Here is a 23,544-nt window from a genome sequence, read left to right on the forward strand (position 1 = left end):
CTCCCTGGGCAACCAATTCCAATGCCTGACAGCTCCTTCAGCAAAGAAAATTTTCCTAATATCCAACATAAACCTCCCCTGGCACAATTTCAGGCTGTCTCCTCTTGTTCTCTATCTGCAAAATGAAGACGTTGCTTGCACAGTACTGTCAGGGCTCACTTTACTCCTTTCACCCTTGTTGCCACAAAGTGAGACAGACCTTTCCCCTAAAACAACCTTTCTTGCAATGCTCAGAAAAGATGCCCCCCTTCTTTTTTTTTCCTGGTGTTGCTCTAGTAGAGCACTGTAAGCAGAGCTACTTGAAGAAAATTTCATTTGAGTGATTTCCATCTCAAATTGTTGTTCTGTCAATATGGATGCATTTTGCAGGGCTGTGTTGTTTTCAATGACTTTTAGTGATTTTTTTTTTTTTCCAAAGAAAACAATTTCAGATGGTTTTATTTTTTCTTTTGGTGCAGTTGGATGTTTCCTTTTCGTTCTAGCTGCACATTACACAATATTAATCATGTTATAATATACAGATAACAGAGCTGTCATGTTTCTATCAGGCCATCAATGTGTTTTTGAATGAAGTTTTCAAAGGCTGGTTCAGTTAGAGAACAGAATTATATATATATGCATATATATATATATAAAATTGTGGAACATGTAGACACTTCACCTTTCAACCAACTGTAGATGGGAACATAAAGAAAAATAGGCATCCAGAAGCAATGCATTTTGTGTACTTTTAATCTAACCTTGTAATCCTCTGATTCTATGAACTTGGCTACTAATTTGTCCTAGACATAAATATATTTAAAAACAACAAAAAAGAAAATCTAAATAAAACCTATCAGGTACCAATTAGACTTTGACTTGATTTTTCAAGGATGAATTTTAATTGCAACACCCTGCAATGCTTTGATTTAATTTCCTTCTGCTGGATGCGATTGCATTTAACCAAATCTCATCGCATCGATTGTTGTTTGTTTTGAGCAAACAACTGTTTCCTCTGCAGCAAATTATTTTTAATGAAATTCCTGGAATTGCATGTAAGTGTGTTGCAGTTAGTCGAAACAGATTGAATTAGGGTGAGTTGAATGAATTAAATAAATAAATAACTAAATGAAACAACCACTGTAAACAGGCCTGAATTAAGTTGCATCGAATTTTGCTAAATGTAATGGGACAGTGAATTGCATTTCCACTGCAGCAAGGACAGGGAGGCAAGAAGAGCAAAATTAAGGCTGAAGGGAAGTCATCAAAGAAAGTTGGAAGACAGAAGCAACTGGGATTAGCAAGCAGAAGGCAACAGCACTACAGAAGTGCTGGAATGTGTTAAAGATAGCTATCACACAGAACTAAAGCCACCTAAATACATCTCTGGCTGTCTTCAGTAGACCAAACACACCTCTATCCCCTGGCTGAGGGTACCTTGCTTTCCTCAGTGGACTTTTCAGGATACACTCATGCAAGGGCTCAACCTCATGAAGTTCAACAAAGGCAAGCGTAGAGTCCTGCACCTGGAGAAGAGCAACCCCCTGCACCAGTACAGATCAGAGACTGACCTGATGGAAAGCAGCTCTGCAGGGCCATGAAGATAATGAGAGGACTGGAGAATCTCTCTTACAAGGAAAGGCTGAAAGACCTGGAGCTTGCTAGAAGACTGGACTGAGAGGAAATCTTCTCAATGATCATAAATATTTAAAGGATGGAGGTCGTGAGGGTGGGGCTGGAGTCTTCTCAGTGATGCCCAGTGTAAGGAAAGGGGCAGTAGGTACAAACTAGAACACAGTAGGCTTCACTTGAACTGAAGGAAAAACTTTCCTGTGAGGGTGTCAGAACACTGAAACAAGCTTCCCAGAAAGGTTGTGGAAAGTCCTTTCCTGGAGACCTTCAAAACCCACCTGGATGCTAAATCAAAATCTAAGCCATAACATTTCAGAAGCTTCAGGAGGCATTTTTAAAAATTATTATTATTTTATTATTGTTACTTGATGTAGTTACATTTTTCTTTTACTGCTTTGTTCACAGTCACCAAATCAATTGTTTTGAAGGGAAGAAAAAAACCCACATTATGTATTTCTTACAGATCAGCTTCAGCTGCGTGATTCCTAAACAGGAATATTTAATGCTTGCCTGTAGGTCCATTAAGTTAGAATTGTTACTTTTTTCTTTCATTTTTTCTTTTTTATATATATGTAAATATCATCTTCTCCTTCTCCACATTTTTTTCCTACTGCCATAGCATTTCTGCTTTAAAACCTCCCAGTTCTGACAAGCTGTACATCACAGGTAGAGAAAAAAAGTTCAACCAGTCCCTCCTGTCAGCAGAGGGTGATCCCTACCCCCCTGCTGGCCCAAGCATCACTCGTTAGCTTCTCTGTGTTTAATTCTCCCTTTTTGCACGTTGTGCCAATTTTGGAGCACTCTAAATGTCAGCATAATATAACAGCAACAGTTAATATCATCATTAACTGCAAGGCTTAAGGGAATAAGAATCATAGAGCAGCAATTCATTAGCAACGCTTCTTTATTTCTTGCTGGTAAACAGGCTTGCTCTCTGTAGAGCATAGGGAAAAGAGTAGCCCTCATAAAGATACTCTTTAACCCTCAAAATACAGGAAATAGGGTATGAGGCCTCGCATTGTTGTCATCTCCCTTTGACCTCTGAGTAGCTCCTGGTGATATCTTCTCTAGAGCTTTTAGGAGATAACCACCCTACCTTGTATTCAAATTTAATGTCAGAGTACCTGCCTGAAGCCAAAGCTTTGCTTCAGGTCTGTTTACATTCAAAGGATTGTAGAGTCATAGAATTGTTTGGGTTGGAAAAGATCAAGTCCATCCATTGACCCAGCACTGCCAGATCACCACTAAATCACATCCCTCAACACCACATCTACACAGCTTTTCAATCCCTCCAGGGATGGTGACTCCACCGCTGCCCTGGACAGCCTGTTCCAGGGCTTAACAACCCTTTTGGGGAAGAAACTTTTCTTAATATCCAACTTAAACCTGCCCTGGTGCAACTTGAGGTCATTTCCTCTTCTCCTATCACTAGTTACTTGGAAGAAGAGACCAACACTCACCTGGCTTCAACTTCCTTTCTGACAGCTGTAGAGAGCAAGAAGGTCTCCCCTGAGCCTCATTTTCTCCAGACTCCAAATTCCCTCCTGTGTTCTAGACCCCTCATCAGCTTTAAAGAGCTGGTCAAGGATACTTGATAGAAAAGTTGTTTGTCTGCATCATCCCTTAAGTAAAAACAACTTGAAATGTACCCAAAAGCTGCTCTTTACACACAACACTTGGTAGGAGAGTAACAGCAACACTAGCTTTGGAGTCAAATCCCAGTGGAACGAGCAGACAAGCAAGCAGATGGTAGGAACTAATTTTGTTTAAATAATTAAGAATATTAATAGGTAAGCTGATAGATTAAAAGCCTTGGAGGGCATGAATAGAGGCATGGATGGCTGCATGGATGGACAGGAATGAGACTTCATGTCATAAAACTTCTGCCTGCAGTGTCATCTTGGACACATATAGCAAAGGTTTCTGGCTGACAATTTAAGAAATAAAGCAAGGAAACATTTTAAATAGTCTTTTTTTGTTGTTTGTTTGTTTTTTCTCTCCTTTTTTTCTAATTAAAAGAGAGTTTGCACAACTATGGAGAACAAGGAGGAAATGAGGTTTCTCTGAGTACATCATTGCACATTCACAAGCTTGGCTTATCCAGCCCTCTAGTGGAAATGTAGCTGGTAAGAGGAAAAATTTCTCATCCTGGTAGAAATGATATTTGATAGGATCTGCCTGAATAGCCTTCTCATCACACATTGCAACTCCTTCCCTCTTCTCATCTCCAAAGTCATACCAGAAAACTTTACAAAGAGATCTTGGCTTTTTGTGCTGGTGAGTTGCGTGCTCACGTTGCCTTCTGCAGGCATGCAGCAGCATGATTCCAAGTCTTGTGGATTCATGTGCATAACAACCTGCGGATGTATTGGCAGGCATGTCACAGAATCACAGCATGATGAGGATTAGGAAGGACCTTAAAGATTGTCTAGCACAACTTCCTGCCAGAACAGATTCACCTAGAGCAGGTTGTCCAGGATGGCATCCCGGTGGGTTTTGAATGACTCCAAAGATGGAGACTCCACCACCCCTGTGGGCAGCCTGGTCCAGTGTTCTACAATCCTTATAGCAAAGAATTTCCTGCTCATGTTAGATGGAACTTCCTATGTCCAAGTTTATGACTGTCCATGCATCTGAGTGCATTTATGATCTAGGGTTAAGCAAAGCTCCTAGTGAAGTCCCCCACAAACCTTTGCTAGCAGCTGTTCTCAGGACCACCACTATGTAAAGTATTTTTGATGTTTAATCTTCTTAGAAGTTATATCAGCACCCCAGCAATAATTAGAATATAAATGTCTTTTATAAAGGTTGCATAATATCAGGGTGGGGACAATGTGTGAACATTTGTGTAAGTGATATAGGGAAAATCAAACTATTAGTTCTACAATGAAGAGGAAACATGGAAAGAATGAAAATCAAAGGATTCTACTTCTGAGTTAATAATTCTGATGGGTGAAATACCACTGCCCTAAAACATCCCATCCTGCTGTAAGGCAAATGGAGCTTAAGAATACTCCTTCCTTCAGCCCTAGAGAGCAAATAAAAGAGATTTAATTCAAATAAAATCTTCTGAGGACAAACAAGACAAAGAGCTACAGTGGAAACTGGGGAAGCAGAGGCAAAAGGAATTAAGCAGACAGTGTTCCATGAACAGAGAACACACTGGTACTGGGATACTTGGATGGAAGGCAATTAGCAGGAAAACAGGGAAGGAGGAGTCTCTGAATGACAATGGCAGCAAAGAATTGACTTTACTGACAGATGCAATTGTCCCCAGGATGTCCTGATTACATTTCACTATTGCTGGAAGATCAGAATCATAAAGTCAAAGAATCCCAGAATCATAAAATCATTGAATCATACAATTAAGGAACCACAGAATCATAAAATCATAGAACTGTAAAATCATAGACTAACAGAACAACAGAATCGTACAATCAAAGAATCATAGAATCAGAATGATTTGGGTTAGGAGAGACCTTAAAGCACTGGCAAAAAGGAGGCTCAGAGAAGACCTCCTCACTCTCTACAACTCCCTGAAAGGAGGTTGGAGCCAGGTGGGGGGGGGCAGCATCTTCTCCCTAGTAACAAGTGATAGGATGAGAGGAAAAGGCCTTGGGTTGAAGCAGGGGAGGTGTAGGTGGGATATTAAAAGAAACAACTTCACTGAACATTAGCTCTTGAACATTAGATGTGGTTGATTGTCCATCCTAGGAGGTGTTTAAAGGAGATGTGGTGTTGAGGGATGTGGTTTAGCACTGGATTTGGTTCAGTTATTTAATGGTTGGACTTGCTGATCTTAAAGGTCTTTTCCAACCAAAATAGTTCTAGGATTGTATGATTCAAGAAATCCCAGCAGTGTAGCAAGATCCCAAGAGTACTGGCAATTTTCCCAGAGACAAAATTTATCTTGAGTTTTAAGAACAGTGAATATATTTTGAATCAGTGTAAAAATCATCATGAAACACTATGGGAGGAAGGGTGCTTGCATGTCTCAAGAACATAGAATCACAGAATTATAGGATGGTCTAGGTCAAAAAGGACATTTAAAGGTCATCTACTCCAACTCCTAAAGAATCCCCTAAACATGCCAGCACCCTCCTCCTCTCTGAATGTCTTTTTTCTTAACCTTAGGCTGCAGCTGATCATTGTGGGGGCAGAAGACATGGAATATGAGGGGCCTTTCTGCACAGGGAATGTAGACAGGATTCTCTTCTGGTATCAAACAGTCCCTGAAGCTTACAAAAATTTGTTGTGTTTAGGTCCAATTCACTTCACTCTCTTCCCCCCTTTTTTGTTCACTGGCAGCACATGAATAAAGTAACACAGCCAGTGTATCAGAAAATTGAGTTTGCCTTTTTTTTTTTGTTCTCTTAGAAACCACAAAAAGTCCCCAATTGTTAAGAATTGGCTTTTCTCTGTTTCTACTTTATCACTCTGTTTCTTCAAGAAGCACAAATTCCCTTTGTGTGCAACCTCTAGATTTTTGTCTTTGAGCAGTTCCACCAGACAGCTTTACAGATAAGCAGCTAGAAGTGGGTGAAAAGCAAACCACTCACCACTTATTCAAGTTTGAAGGAAAATGAGAGGGAGGAGAGGGATGACAGAGTTTCAGCAGCAAGGCTCAGACCCACAGCTCAGTGGCAACAGTCAGCAAATGGTCCAGGTGATGCTGGATGTGGCCTCTCCTTCTAGGAGGTGGCAAACCTTTTCAAGATTTATGCACTCAGGAGCGCACACAGTCATGGATGCAGGTACTGGAAAGAGGTTACCCAGGGAGGTGGTGGAAGTGTTAAAAAAATATGTAGACATGACACTTTGGGGCATGGTTTAATGGCCATGGTGATGTTGGGTTGTCAGATGGACTCGACCTTAGAAGCCATTTTCAACAGAAACAATTCTGGGATTCTGTAATTCTATAAACCTGAGGGGACCACAGCACATCTCTACAAAACATGAAAAAAGTCATTATTTTGTTATTATTTTCATTAAAACTCTTTCAGTTTTCTTTTCCAACCCATCAGTCTCCCTCCCTTGTATTCCCTTTCTTTTCTCTGGGGTTCATAGAGGGTTCATACTGGGAAAGGGGTTCATAAAGAGCATTCTTTTCAGTTGTCAGCTGACAGCAGTCTTAGCAGAAATGAGCGTAGCTGAGGTAGCTTCCCTCTGTGCATCCATCAGGGATTTCAAAACCAAAGCACTTCGTGTCACTGGCAGTCACCAGGTCCAGTTTCCTCCCAGACAGATCTATGTCCAGGCAGGTTGTAAACAATATCTAATTGGCACCATTAACTCAAACAACTGATCTATTCCAGCAAGCCAGCAAAGGAGCCTGTCAACAGTCTAACCAAGGTGAAAGATACTTTGATAGCAGCTCAGAACAACAACGCAGATGCCACAGGTGCTCATTTTAGTTGTTGGCCTTGGATATTTTTTTCTAATTCCTTTTCTTTTTTCCATAGTACCACACTCTCTCTTTGTCTCCCATCGTTCTTTCTTGTTTTAAGATGAACCATCTTTTACCTCTTTCCACCACAGCTTGCCTTTACTAAGATGTTAATTTTTTTCTACTTCCTTGCCAAGTGTCTTGGAATAAGAGTTTAATTCAATGCTCAAACCTCAGATTCATAACCCTTGGTGTAAATATGATTTTACAGTCTGTGTTTCCACTAAAGGGGTTGGAGAAAATGGCTCTCTGCAGGGTAGACAACTCATGTTGTGGAACAGCAAGGAAAGAGAGGTCAACAAATGTTCTCCAAGAAGTAATTTAGAAAAACTTACAAGCTCTGTTTCCTTTCTTTTCTCTCTGCCAATCCTGTCCAGGTCCAGACTGGCTAAAACACTCTGCTGTTGGAGATACTCAAAAGCTATCTCCTCATTGTCCTGAGTAATCTGCTCTAGATGACCCTGTCTGAGCAAGGTGGGTGGACAAAGCCTTCAGAGGTCTTCGCCAACCTCAACCATTCTCAGAGTCTGAGGCCACTACTAATGTCATAGCATTATTTCTTCTTCAGCAGCACAATGATGGGAGACACTGGGCTGCTGACCCATTCCTTCCCTTACCCATCTTCAACCAATGCTTGAGCAGGCTACATTTAGTAGTGGATGGAGCTAAGAGGTTGTTACATGTTTCAGCAAGGCTGTCCATTCTCAACTCAGAAAGGAGAGGTTGATTTGATAAAGGAGAAGGTGCAACTTAAGCCCTAAAAAGTTAGGATCTCCTTGTCACTAGGTTTGTTAAGTCTGGAGAAAAGACTGAGGGGAGCCTCTCTTACTCTCTACAACTACCTGAAAGAAGGCTGTAGTGAGGTGAGTATCAGCTTCTTCTCCCAAGTAACAAGGAATAAGATAATATGAAACAACTTTGAGCTGCACCATGGGAGTTTTAGAATCATAGAATCACTTTGGTTGGAAAAGACTTTTATAAGATCATTGAGTCCAACCATTCTCTAACTCTGCCAAGTCTGGTGCTAAGCCATGTCCCTCAGCACCATATCTCTGTGCTTTTTAAACACCTCTAGGTAAGGAGATTCAATCACATCCTATTAGGGAGCCTATTAGTTTGGACATTAGGAAAAATTTTTTTCTCCAAAAGGGTTGTCAAATCCTGCAACAGGCTGTCTGGGGCAGTGGTGGAGCCACCATCCCTGGAGGTATTAGAAAGATATAAATGTGGTGCTGAGGGACATGGTTTAGTGGTGGACTTGGCAGTGTTGGGTTAATGGTTGGACTTGATGATCTTAAAGGCCTTTTTCAACTAAAATGACTCTATGATTCTATAAAGCCATGAAATTATTTTATTGGGTTTTTCTTCACCTCTTCCATAAAATCCCACTTTGAGATCTTTTAATAGTTACGATCTAATGACTTGTACTTGGAAGCACCATTCATGACCTTTAATTCCCATCTTGTCACTAGGGGTGCAGGAGATGAGTGCAGCAGTAGGACATTATACTTTCAGAGTCCATACATATTTCCCAATCATTCAGACACTGCTGAAGCCTGAAGAAAACTGATTAGAACACCAAGTAAATATCCATTCTCCCTAACTGGCCACCAACTCTCAGCATGACACCAATTCTCCACTGTGGCTTGGCTGATCTATATATCTGACTCGTTCATGAAACCAGTTGCTTTCCCCTTTATCTTGAGGAATGATCTACTTATTATTGAGTACCCAAACACACTATCAATGTATGGTTTCTCCTCACAGTGCAGTATTGAGGCAAGTGATAGTATTCCCATATACAGAGGGAAAATCAAAACAGGGAGACATGCTTGGTTACACAGGATGTCTTTCAGAGAGGTAAAAAGTGGAACCAGGTCCACAAATCCCAGAGCATTTGAGATGCATTCAAGTTTATTTTAAATTCATTAACTCAACTATTGGAGTATTAGCAGAGCCAGGATGGAATGGAGCATGAACTAATTTATCCTTCTTGAGGGATTTTGCAGATACTGTTAGCTTTGTGCTGCATGGCTGGTTTGAGCTGGCTCTGATATCTCCATGCACCGTGACAGCCCTGCAGCTTTTATCTATTGCTCCATCCAGTGCTCATCTGTCTCTTCTTCAAGGCAGGGCTGAGACCTTGGAGACAGCAAGAAATTCATTCTGTTTAGGATCTTTCCTGATATTTCTTAAGAGCAGTTTTTTTTTTCTCAACTGAATGTCCTTCACAATCCTGAGGAATATAAGGACTAACCTTCACAATCCTGAGGAATACAGGGACTAACCTTCACAATCCTGAGGAATACAAGGACTAACCTTCACAATCCTGAGGAATACAGGGACTAACCTTCACAATCCTGAGGAATACAAGGACTAACCAAGGAATATTAAGAATATGCTGCTCTCAGCAACAGGACCAGAAGAAACAGCCTCGAGCTGTAGCAGGGCAGGTTTAAACTGGATAGTAGTAAAAATTTCTTCCCCAAAAAAGGTTGCAAAGCCCTGGAACAGGCTGCCTGTGGCAGTGGGAGAGTCATCATCCCTGGAGGGATTGAAAAGCTGTGTAGTTGTGGTGTTGAGGGACATGATTTAGTGGTGACCTGGCAGTGCTGAGTTAATGGATGTATTTCATGATCTTGAAGGTCTCTTCCAACTAAATAAATTCTATGATTTTATAATTCTAATTGAAAAACCTGAAGTGGCATGCATGGTATGAAATGAGAATCTTAACCAGTTCCCAAGTTCATTTGGTAAATTAAAATCTTCTGACCAAAATGGTTTTATAATTCTATGAATTTAGAGTTTTATTTTTTTTTTTTTAATTAAAACACAATGAGAAGTTTTACAGTAGACAGGGTAAGGACAATATTCATGCATAGAGAAAAAGTGTTATGTAAGTGGCTGTTTAGCCAGCTGGGAATTCTGACAGTGCAATGTACCTAAAAATTTAAACAAAATAAAAGACATGACAAAGAGAAGAGCTGAAATTAATTGAGCTTGCAGAGAAAGAAAGAATGCTAGAATTATGTTGCCATCCCCAAAATGAGGAAAAACCTAAACAATTTTGCAAATTTGTAATTTGGTGGAGATGTTTCACCACTTTGACTAGTAGCCACAGTATCACATCAATTTGAAATAATTATTAAGTTAGCCTATAATTAAATTAAGCCATTAAAAAGAAAAAGGTTGGAATAAGAGCTGATGAGTTTTGGGTCATCTGGATTCTAATTAACAGCCACCAGTACGCCTTTAACCTCAGATCTTGTCAACTACATGACAAAATAAGATTTGTACCAACACATAAAGATGAGAAACACTGCATAGATAATGACATTGTATGTACCCTGGAGGAGACATTAATTCATGACTGTAAAGTCTCCTGAGATCCAGAAGTGGAAGATACTGTATAACCATATTAGTATTAGCACACATACAAAAGAAGAAGACAATCACACAATTTTGAAAAGATCTGTAGTAAATCAAAGTGAATCTCTTCTGAATTCTCACTTAGTGACTCTGAGTTGAGCCTAAACCCTGCCAAAATGAGTGGGAATCGCTCTCTGGGCTTTATAGAGTTACAAAGGTTGGGAAGGACCTCAAAGATGATCAAATCCAACTGTCAATATTCATTAAAGTCCATCCATTCAAAAGTCTGCAGAAGAACTCAACTTAAAGCAAGTCTTTTCCATTAAGGTAGGAAAGTGTTAGGTCCTTTATCCATCTTAGGGTCAAAGATTTTGAGGTTAAGAAGAATTCTCCTTGGATTTTCTGAGAATTCATGTATATGTACATATGCATCTATATATCTATATAATGTAACTACATCAGCATGCCAATAATATCTGGTTTTGGAGCCATAAAGCCTTTTTTTTTTTCTTTTGGAGGGGGGCTGGGGTTGAGGGGGTGCTGATGGTGGGGATCAGGTCATTGAATCGTGATGAAATCAAATTGCAGGGAAAACGTCTGCCTGTGTAAGTTCTTCCTACATGGCCATGGTTGTGTTAGGTCAATGATTGGAGTCAACCATCTCAGAGGTCTTTTTCAACTGAAATGATTCTATGATTCTCTGCAATTATGTTGTCTGAAAAATGAAGAGAAACGGGCATTTTGAGCTTGTGTGCATCTCTTTTGCCTGCTTTAAGCACCACTCTGCCATCAGACTCTAACATGGTCAGGAGAAATGTGCCAGCGTTACATCCCTGGGAGTGAGAGGAGGATCCTACCTCACCCAGTGAAATGCATTTCCCTCCTCAAGGTTGTTTTGACTTTATTCATACCAGCCCCAGGGTATAAACTGGATGTGTAAACATTTACATTGAATAAATCAGTCAGCAAAAGCTGGTTTAAGCACCATCTTTACGTGAAGTGCATCTTCTTATTAAGTCAAAACATATTATGTGATGACTGTAATATGCCTCAGGTGCACTTTAAAATCTGTGTCTATGTTTTCATCCCGTGCTCTGTTATTTATTACATGTAGCAATTGCTGGTGTTTCACAACCGCGGGTGCCTGATGTATTTTGATGTAATTTATAAACAGCTAATAAAACTAAAAGGTTTATAGAGGCTGCCTGGGAGGAAGCTGAGGTCTAACAACTGCTCTCAGTCAGCTGGTCGGCAGGAGAAGACAAACAGTGCAGTTTGATGAGTCATTAAGAAGCAATTTTGCATAGATGGGGCTTGATTATATAAGCACAAATAATTCCAGCCTGTTTTTCCAGCCTATCTGCTTCATGGCCAATGCAGGCAGCATCAAGAAAGAGAAGCTGTTACCACTTCTGTACTTAAAAGGGTTGTCAGGCATTGGAACAGGTTGCCTGGGTAGGCAGTAGAATCACTGTTCCTGGAGGTGTTCAAGAAATGCGTGGACATGGCACTTGAGGACGTGGTTTAATGGCCATGGTGGGCTCAGGTTGATGGCTGAACTCAATGAATCCTAGAAATCTTTTCTAAGCCAGACAATTCTATGATTCAGCTGAGCAAAGTGACCAGTTCCTCAATGCACAGGACTTTTCATCTTCTCACATACCGTTTCTTGCTCAAAACTCATCCCTTGGGGCTTTATTGTTTCCTAAAACATTCTTTAAACCACTTCCAGAAAATACTTTGGTCTTCCCAGAAATGAAAGCCAAGGAGTGGAAAACCAGGATTTTATTCTATGTGGGATATCCACAGCATCAGGGTAGTGCTGAGCAGAGACCTCCATAGAAACATGGAATCATTGTGGTTGGAAGAGATCTTTAATATCAAGTTCAGATATTAACTCAGCACTGCCAAGACCATCACTAAATGCTGTTTTCTACTGGTCTTCACTGGAAGCTGCTCAGCCTTATCAGACTGGAGCTGACTTCCCACCTTGGCACATCTACATTGTGGGTGAAGACCTGGATGTCACCAATATCCTTGAGACACATTTCTCAGAGTTCTGGGTGATTTGTTCAGCTTGTTTAGGCTGCAATGAATGAACTGTGAACTGTTCAACACTGACCTTAAAATTGTAGTTTTCCTAAAACAGTCAGGAGTAGATGCAGGTAGACATGGACATTGGCCATGCCATTACTGCCTTAGCAGAAGGATTCTTGAAATGCCCTGGTCTCACAGACACTCTGGCTCTGAATGGAGGAAAGTAATCTCCCCTTTCCCCCTGGGGTCACTTCCAGAACAAATAGGAGAAGGTGAGATGCTCTGATATCCATATCAAGGTAGGACAAATCCAGGGACTGACTTGACCATTTTCCTCCTCAAGACAAATATCTGTAGCATACAAAGAGTTAAAGATGTTTCAGCAGCAGAAATTTCTTCCATCATCTTGAGCTTTCCTCTTGTCAAAGTTTTTCCTTCTTGTCTCTTTTTGTTTTTTATTTTAATGACCCAGAGAAGAAGACATTCACCCTTCACTGGTCAGAAAAGGAGATACTGGTAGAAGGGCTGTGTGAGAAACACTGAGTTCTCCCAGAGCAGTTGTTGCTGGGGAGAATTAGCCAAGCTTGGGATAAGCAAGCAGCTTGGATACCTCAGAGTGGTTGAAAGCTCAATGTGAACATGCCTGCTTTGGTCCCACTGAGAAATAAAGAAGCATTTCTTCTTCCCTGAGTGCACCCTGAAGCAGGTGCCTGCTCCTTTGAAGCCAGTGTGAAAGCATTGATTGACGTCAGTAGAGTCAGGCTAACACCTCCCACTTCCTAGATATGGTTGTTTGGGAACAGAGCATGGCCAAAGCTTTAACACCTCCTTTAATCACTAGATTGATTTGAGGCAGAATTTATACAGACACATTTAACATATATGTCTCCATGAAAGTAAAAGAGAAGCAGCAAATGTGTCTTGGTTCCTGAATAAATCAGTGAGCTCTGCCTTCAAGAAGGAAATCAATGTAGTCAGGTTTTCACCTGAGAAAGAAACCATCTACTTCTCTTTTCCAGTCTGGCTTTTATGCATATTGAAGTGGGAGTTGAAAGTGTGAACTTTCTCTTCCCTCTGCCTGGTGTGACAGAAACTGCTTCTGACATACCCTATGGCTTCCTGGTCAGTGATGAACAGTAATTGGACCATCCCTTAATTTCAGTTCCTTTAGGTTTGAACCAATATCAGAGGGGGAAAGTGACAACAAACATGTATTAACGTGACTGGCAATGCCACCATCAAATTAGTTATCATAAACACATAAAAAAAGGTATTTGGTCTTTCTGATGACACTACCAACAGGAGCTGCCACTCATTGCCAAGCATTAGAGAAGAGCCAGAAGGTCAGGGAAGACATCAGAAACTGGGCATATCTTCTGCTGTCATGGTCCTTACTCAGTGAATATGAGTAACCCTGGAATGACTCAGGTATATCACTGATCTATTGCTGCTTATGGAGCAAAACAGGAACACAACTAGCATGTCTTTTGGGGGCTTTCCAGTTCCAAGAAGACACTGGCATACTGGGGTGAGTCCCTACCTCATTCCAACCTCCTTTCAGGGAGTTGCAGAGAGCTAGAAGGTCTCCCCTAAGCCTTCTCTTCTCCAGATTAAACAATCCCAGTTCCTTCAGCTGCTCCTCACAAGGCTTGTTCTCCAGATCTTTCACCAGCTTCATTAGTGTTCTTTGGACATACTGCAGCACCTCAATGTCCTTCTTGTATTGAGTGGCCCAAAACTGAACCCAGTATTTGAGGTATGGCCTCACCAATGCCCAGGACAGGGGCACAATCTCTTCCCTGGTCCTGCTGGCCACACTATTTCTGATAGAGGCCAAGATGTTGGATGTTGCTGCATATTAAAAACTCCCAGATTGTCATACCATGTATAACTACCCCAGAGTTAACTACAGCAACAAGAGAGACTGAAACCATGTCTTCTAGCACTGAGTACAATGTGCTGTGTACTGTCCCCTGTGATCCTTGAGGGATCTCCAAAAAGAGAGATATACATCTGAGAAAGAAATTGCCATCCCTTAGTCACTCATTACCAGAATGGCTCCAGGAAGACCTTAAGAACAAAACTCCTCAGAAGCCTCCAGCTTTCTGGCAGGCTGTCACTCAGTGTGTGTCTGTCTAGGGTGCTAGCACAAGGCACTTGAGTGTCTGTTTATTTGTATTATTTATTAAGCAAATGATTTCTATGCATGGCATCTGGAAAAGCATCATAAATAAAACACTGCAGAGCCTTAAATTTAACTGCTTTTCACAGACAGCTGTACAAATGTCCCTCAGCCTTCCCTGAACAGCCACAACTAAACTTCTATAAATGTCATCCAGAACTTACTGTCAGTGCATTACACAGCAAGTCCTGCTCGGTACCATCTTCTAGAGGAGACTTGGCAGAAGTCATGGCCACCAAAGACCCAGCTCTACACCTCCAGGAAAAGATTTCTAATCATGAGAAGAGTGGAGAACAGGAAGAGTAGATCTTTTCTTACTTGAGTCTTGACCAGATGATCTCAGAAATTACCTTCCATCTATCTTTCTCTTCCATTTGGCCTTGAGCAAGGCTTTGAAAGCCACAGAGTTGTTTCAGCTGGAAAAGACCTCTAAGATCAGTGAGTCCAACTATCAACCCAAGAACACTATGGCCATTAAACCACATCCTGAAGTGCCATGTCCATATCTTTCTTGAACATCCCCAGGGATGGTGACAACATCACCTCCCTGGGCAGCCTATCCTAATGCCTGACCACTCCTTCAGTAAGGAAATCTTTCCTAATATCCAACTTAAACCTCCCCTGGCACCATTTTAAGCTGTTTCCTCCCATTCTATCAGATGATACTAGGAGAAGACACCATCTCCCATCTCACCTCTTTCCTAAGGAACTGAAATCTCTCATAATCTATATCCACACATCAGGTCAATTTATGGGACACATAGCATCTTGCATTTCACCTGTTAGTGCACCAGAAGGAGTGGGTGAGAAAAGGAATGTTGAAGACACTTTATACCAAGATCCCATCAGACTTCTAGCATGGCAATTTTGTACAAAGCCAAAAAGTGATGTTGTCTGAGCCCTAAATCTAGTGACTCTGGTCTTTGTGGGACAACCAATCTAGGATAGGATTAGGGCACTTCAATAAACCCTAATAATCCACTGGGACACTTGTTTTGTCCTCTTACAGTCACACTTTCTCCCAAACTGGGATTATCATAGAAGCATAGAGCTGTTCATGTTGAAAGAGACTTTTGAGGTCATCAAGTCCAACCAATCACCTAGAGCTCACAATTCCACCACTGATGCTAAGCCATTGCCACCAAGCCATGCCCCTCAGCACTGCAATACATGCATCTTTTGAATGCTTCCAGGGATGGTGACTCCACCAGTTTCCTGGAGAGCCTGTTCCAATGTTTGAGAACACTTTCTGTGAAGAGTTGTTTCCTAACATACAACCTGAACCTCCCTTGGTATAGCTTGAGGCTGTTTCATCTTGTTCTGTCACTTGTTGCATGTGAGAAGAGGCCAATCCCCACTATTTCTGACACAGGCCAGGATGCTATTGGCCTTCTTGGCCACCTGAGTACACTGCTGGCTGATATTCAGTTCACTGTCAATCCACATGCCCAGATGCTTCCCCACTGAGCAGCTCTCCAGACACTCTTCCCCGAGCCTGTAACGTTGCATGTGGTCATTGTGGCACAAGCTCAGCACTCAACATTTGGCCTTGTTGGTCTCAGCCCATCTATCCAGCCTGTCCAGATCTCTCTACAGAACTTTTCTGCTCTCTACCAGATCCACATGCTCACCCAGCTCAGTGCTATCTGCAAACTTAGCAAGGGTGTACTCCATCCCCTCAATTGCTTCTGTGTGGCTCATCCTATACCTTCTCCCCCTCCTTCCAGTTTTACCCCCAGGGAGACATTGCTCATTCCTGAACTCATTTTGTTCAGGTATAGTTCAATAGGCTCAATAATTAACGACCCTCTGAGGAACCAGGACTGAAGTCAGACTGAAACTCCTAGTCAGTGTAGGAGTATTAGGGCTGGAAGTGAAAGGGCTTGGAATTAATGTCCACTAAAACATGCAAATGAGGTTTCCTTGCCCTTAGACCAAAGGCATCTGGATTAGTCAAACAAAAAGGGAAGAAGACCAGGAAACAATGTCTAAATTAGAGAACAGAGTGAGCATGATGCTCTCATTCCACAGTAATTTAGATTACAAATCACTCTCCCCTGGACCACTGAGCATTTCTGTCTGCTCAGTTGCCTCATTTGTGCTTGGCTCAATGGAGAATAGTATTCTGTTTAGTTGCTTTTGGTTTTGTTTTTCATCTCTACAAACTCAGACAGCCTGAAACAGAAGCATCTCTGGGAAGAAACAGACAGGTTCAGAGAGCAAAGCAAGACAACACAGCAGCAATCAGTGAGGTGATCTCTGAAAGCAAACAGCAGCTCCTGAGATTCTTTGGATTAGATGGTTTGAGAAAATCTTTAGGTAAAGTGAAAAAAGAATTGTCTTTTGCAACTTAAATAAATTCTCTTTGCTCCAAAATCCTTACAGGAGGATGAAGAATGAGTATTCTGGTTTGAGCTAGAACAGAGCCTGTTCAGTGATTTGACTTCTCAGCTCAGTCTCTGCTCTGTGCTGGAACTTCCTGAAGTTCGGGGCAGGTTTGCACAACCAGTGGCAGTTTCTAGCAGTGATTACTCTGATAGAGAGAGTGCCTGCCACGGGCTGGGCTGCAGAGAGGCTTAGACTTGCTCCTGTGCAGACCACAGTCACTGCTAGATGATGATCACATACAAAGGGTAGTGGTCAATGGCCTGATGTACCGATGGAGATGGGTGACAAGTGGTGTCCCTCAATGGGCTGTATTGGGACAGTGCTGTTTGATATCTTCATCAACGATACTGACAGTGAGACTGGGTGCACCCTCAGAACATCTGCAGATGATACCAAAGTGAGTGGTGTGCTTAGTTAGACTGAAGGACAGGATGCTACCCAGAGGGACCTGGACAGGCTGGAGAGGTGGGCCTTCTTTTTTTGGGCTTTTTTTTTTTTTTTCTTTGTTGTAGGGACCCATGTGGCAATGCTCTTTAACTTCCATCTCTGTATTTCTCTGAGTCCAGTTTATCTGGTGCGTTTCAAGAGATTTCTTTCTGCACAAGTCACTGTTCCCGGCTTGGCCACAAGGTGTCATGAAATCATGAGCTCTCAGAGTGGGTGAAAGGGACTTTTAGCTCTTGTAACGAACTGCTGGAGTTCCTTCTTGGCCATCTGCTATCTGTAGGTAGCCCACTCAGTTGGTAACTGTGAGCAAAAGCATCAGCTGCTTCCAACAAAGATCTATTTTCAGCTCCGAGGAATCACGATTGCTGGCTGTGCTGCCAGGAAACAGCAGCACTTGGCATTTTGTCTGTGTTGGTGGGTAAAGGAGAAAACCCAGAGAGAGATGGGTTTGGCTCAGCTGACCCACCATTCGATGTGGGCTGTTCTGCATCTCTTCCAAGGCTTCATTTCTGGTGCAGGAAGGTATTTACTTCCCTCATTTGAACGCTGCTTGAAGAAGTAAATGTGCTTGAAGAAGTAAATAAAGTTATACTTGGGACTGGTGAGGAAACCTCTCTGGGAAGCCACACTTGACTTAGAAAGAAAAAGAATACTAAATTTGCAGGGGAAGAACGTGACTCATAGTCAGATTAAGAGATGCAGGCTCTATATAGATTCATATAAAGGTCTCCAGGTGACCCTGCTTTAGCAGAGGGGTTGTACTAGATGATCACAAAGGTCCCTTTCAACCTCCACCATTCTGTGATTTTTTTTTTTTTTTTTTTTTTTTTATATCCCTGAGGGGTGGCAAAACCACTGGGAAGCAAGAGCTGGTCGCCAGGAAGTCCGTGTCTGTAATTATTTTGGATGAGCACCTACAGGCAGTGTGGATGAGCCCATTGCCTCCAAAACAACAGCAGGCTGGCATTGCGCCACTTGTCCTGCACCCCTGCACACGTTGCTGCCACCCTCATCCTTCCTCAGGCTATTTCATCTGGTTGAATCTGCTCTGAAGCCAGGAGAGGGCAGCAATGCTCACAAACAGACCGACCAGTCCTGCCGTTGGCACTGCTCTTTCTCGGGATGTCTGGGAGTGGCATCTTAGCATCCTGGCCATGGATGGGCAGCAGCGGAGCTCAGGAGGGGCTCAGGTGGAGCCACGTGGCAACCAAGCCTTTTGATTGCAAAGGGAAACTTCTTCACGGCTTGATCTGAACAGGGACGCAATTTAAAGACCCAGTCCAACATCACAGGCTATGGCCAAGCAGCCCCTCCCCTGGCTTCTTATGCAAGTAAGATTCTGAAGACATTTAAGCAAGTGTTTTTATTTAATGACACCTCTTGATGAGCATTTAAAGCACTCTGTGCCTCATAAAATTAAATAAGTAAACCCCTGATCTCCTCTACTATCAAGCAACAAACGGGAAAAAAAAAAGAACAGGAAAAAGAACAAGAAAAAAGAAAAAAGAAAAAGGAAAATAAAAAGAAAAAGAGAGGGAAAGGAAATGGAAAAGGAAAAGGAAAAGGAAAAGGAAAAGGAAAAGGAAAAGGAAAAGGAAAAGGAAAAGGAAAAGGAAAAGGAAAAGGAAAAGGAAAAGGAAAAGGAAAAGGAAAAGGAAAAGGAAAAAAGAAAAAGAGAAAAAGGAAAGAAAAAGAAAAGAAAAAGAAAAGCCTTCTGAAATAAAGTCTTTCTCTTAGTAAGAGTTAGATAATTTAAGTAACTAGAGTCACATACCTCAGCCTTGCACTGGGAGCATGAGCTGAATGTGGACATGCCAAAAGTGAGAGCCATCTCACAGAGAAACATGGATCCTCAAATGGTAGTGTCTTGCTTGGACATTCCCAAGCTGATAAAGGGCATCAGTTTGACACCTTCAGACCTGCAAAGTCCCAATTGTTGAAAGAGAACTCCAGGCAGTTGCTGACCCCTGATCAGTTCCAGCCAGCATGGATCTCACATGGGAGAGAAGAGCGATGGTCTCTTTCCTGCTTTAAATCCCACTTGCTGGGCATGGGATGAGTATTTAGCCCATTTCTAATTTCTGTACTGATGAGTGTGGTACATAGGACGCTGGAGATATCCTTCTGAATGAGTGTCCTTTTGTGAAGGATCTCTCCTCCGAGGTTCCTTACCTTGCTCTGTGGCTCTGCCTTATCTCTCAGTAGGCAATAGCCACACCTATCCTCCCAAATCTCTCTGAGTTCATGACTTATCTGCCAGGATGACCTATCAGAGACTTCCCTTTCTCTTCTTTTTCCAGCCAGGATGAACCAGAGTGATAACAGACATCCATAGCTGTAAAACCTGAGCTGTGGAGCTGTGCCAATGCAAAGGCAGGCAAGAAGAGTGTGAAACAGGTAAATGTCTCATTGATCTCAGAACTGCTACACGATCCTGCCTGGGAGCATGAGAAGCTGCTAAAAGGTAATAATGCTTTAAAAGGACACAGTGTTGACAAGACATTGGCAGGTTGTTTTGTGCCTGCTGTTTATTCTCATAAAAAGCCATCCAAATGTAGAGTGGTTACCCAATGGAAACTCCTTGGCATTGTATCTGCTACTCTGACTCTCACACAGCTCATTCCTCACCAGCTGGAGCTCCACAAAACGCCTTCCTTAGTCACCAGAGTCCACCCACACCCAGATGCCATCAGTCCTTAAAGAACTCACTGAGTAAGGGGCTACCAGTACGCCTTTCAAGTCAATATCTAGGGGCCTTGGCTTGCCCCAGTGATAGGGCAAGGAACAATGGCTACAAGCTAGAACCCAGGAGGTTCCACCTCAACAAGAGAAGACACTTCTTTATGGTGAGGGTGACAGGGCACTGGAACAGGCTGCTCAAAGAGGTTGGGGAGTCTCCTTCTCTGGAGACTTTCAAAACCTATCTGAATGCATTCCTGTGCAACTTGCCCTAGGTGATCCTGCTTTGACAGGGAGGGTTGGACCCAATGATCTCTGGAAGTTCCTTCCAACAGATCCTGTGATCTTCACTCAAGCACCAGATTGGATAGTGCTGGGTGATGGGTTGGACTGGATGATCTTGGAGGTCTCTTCCAACTGGGTTGATTCTATGATTCTACAATTCTATGTGTGCTAGGAATCACCTATATCATAGAATCATAGAATCAGTCAGGGTTGGAAGGGACCACAAGGATCATCCAAGCCTTGTTTCTAGAGATAGATTTCACAGAATCATAGACTTGCTTCAGGTGAAGAATATCATCAAGTCCAACCGTTAATTAACTATCAAGTCTGGTGCTAAACCGTATCCCTTCTTTTGCAGCACCTTTCTTGTATTCATAATCATCATTTTGGGTGCAGCAATGAGTCCTTCACCCAAAACTGCTGCTGAACAGAAAGGACTGAGTTTGCCAGTGCCATCTGACTCCCACTGTGGAATCATGCTAGTTCTGCACATCAAAATATCAAGCAAGTATTGGTAAACTGCAGAGGATGGTGTAGAACAATGAGAATTATTTAGAAATTCAGGAGGGAGAGGAGATTAAAAGGAAGCAACAAGCATCAGTTGTCTAATCTATGACTAAGGAGACCAGAGCTGTCTACAAGCATTTGCAGAATGTGAAAACAACAAAGAATGAGGAAAATTGGTTTTGGAGTAGAACAAAGAGTATTATTAGGAGCAGTGGGAAGAGAAGGAAAGTGTAGCCTGAGTTGCTTAGGAATTTAATGTAGTCTGCTGTAAACATTCCTGTTATATAACGATTCTTTAAAATGTTTCCAGGAATGGTTCTTTTTGAGGAATATCTGATCATAATTAATATTTTTTTAATTGTAAAATTAGAACCAATAATTTAAAACCCACTAGGTTTAGTTTATGGTGGCTGACTTGGAAAGCCATGTCATCTGTAGTCTTATTTTTAATCATTGAGTCATAGAATTATTTTAGTCTGAAGACACCTTTAAGACCATCAAGTTGTAGAATCATAGAACAGTTTTGGTTGGAAGAAAACTTAAAGATCATTGAGATGAAATGGACTGAAATTATTCCAGGGGAGTTTTAAGTCAGATATTAGGAAAATTTTCTTTCCTGAAAATGTGGTTGGGCATTGGAACAGGCTGCCCAGGGAGGTGGTAGAGTCCCTGGAGATGTTCAAATAACACACAGGCATGGCACTTTGGGACAAGCTTTAAGGACCATGCTGATCTTAGGTTGACAGTTGGACTTGAAGAACTTAGAGGTCTTTTTCAACCGAAACAATTTTATGATTCTATGATTCCATGACAGATAGGTAGGCTGGATTTAGGCCAGGTTTGATTTATTTCCTATCAGTTGGGATAGGAACAACCCAAAGTACCTCACCATCCCACAGCAACAAAAATATGTATGCATGACCTGTCATAACAACAGACAGTGGTTTTCTTCATGTCATTAGACACTGGAACAGACTGCACAGAGAGGTTGTAGATGCTCCCTCCCTGGAAGAGCTCAGGGCCAGGCTGAATGGGACTTTGAGCAATCTCATCTAGGAGAAGATGTTCCTGCTCATTTCAGCAGGGTTGAAACTAGATGATGTTTAAGGTCCCTTCCATTCTATGATTCTAAGATTCTGTGGTTCTGTAGTTCTGTGATCCAGTCACAGGACAAGTTACACATCTGCAATCCCACCATGTGGTCTGATATGCATCTGCAATCTCATCACATGCTCAGAGTGATCCTTTTTTGCCCAGGAAAATACCTTTTTTTTTTTTTTCCTTTTTTTTTTTTTTTTCCCCCAAAGAGATGGCCATATATTCTCTCACATGCAGAGAAAGGATTTGGAGAGGAGGAAGTTGTCACAAGTTTCAGATGTTTACAGTGCAGGTATTGCTATTTGAACCTGTTGTCCAGCCAATTAAGTAGAGTTTATATGATCTGCTTAAGCCTTTCTACCTTGTGCAACCTTTTGCCTTAAGTCTCCAAGGTGGCATCCAGACAAATCACCTCCTACACAAACTAATTACCATTTTTCACCCAATTACCACATACTACCAATCCTCCAAGAAAAAGCAAAACATCTGCACCCACTGAAATTATGGCCATGAGCTGAATCCTGAATGTGTCTCATATTTCCAGCTCTCCTCATAATAAATCTGTGGTAGTCACAGTTGCACTCTCCTCATTGAGCACATAATCAAACCAGAACTGACAACAAACACACCCAACTGTGTTTCTGCTCCTGCAACCCCCTGAAACACAGTGTGGAGCAGAGGAGGTGGCAGGAGAAAGCCAAAGTGGTTTCAGGCCCAACTTTTATTATATGCCTGGCTTAATTGCTTATAATTCACAGGAGGAAAATAATCATTTCTCTTTCTTTCTTAATTGCAATCAAGTGCTAAGAATTCAGCTGCATTTCCCCCCCTCTTTTCAGTCATAGGACTCAACTGTTATTATGACAGGGCTTCTTTTTTAAGTAGTATTCTGTTATTGATTTGCATGGTGGATGGTTTATATTGCTAATTAGCATCTATTAAAGCTGGTATCCCATTCAAGCCTTGATGAATGGAGCTCAGGAGGAATAAGGCACCAGAATAAATCAGAGCAAGAGAAACAGAGTTGTCTTTTACTGCCCATTGGGAAATATCTAAAAGTTAAACTTGAATGTGCCTGTATGTGTGGGTGAGAATATATTATATATGCACTTTGTATCATTATTATTATTGTGGTAATTAATAGGTCTCTCAAGCATTTCATCCAAGGTGGGGTACTAGAGAATGTGAGAGTCTACATACAGGGTTTGTCTGGGTACAGCATCCTATCACCAGGATCAAATGAGCCACTGCAATAGCCAGAAAGAAGTATAAACACTAATATATGATCAGTGTTCATCAATCATAGACCCATAAAATCACAGACCCATAAAACCACACAATCATAAAATCATAGACCCATAGAACCACAGAATCACAGAATCATAGACCCATAGAATCATAGAATCACAGACCCATAGAATCACAGAATCACAGAATCATAGACCCATAGAATCACAGAATCACAGACCCATAGAATCACAGAATCACAGAATCA

Source organism: Indicator indicator, chromosome 12, assembly GCF_027791375.1.
Source record: "Indicator indicator isolate 239-I01 chromosome 12, UM_Iind_1.1, whole genome shotgun sequence".
NCBI classification, from domain to species: domain Eukaryota; kingdom Metazoa; phylum Chordata; class Aves; order Piciformes; family Indicatoridae; genus Indicator; species Indicator indicator.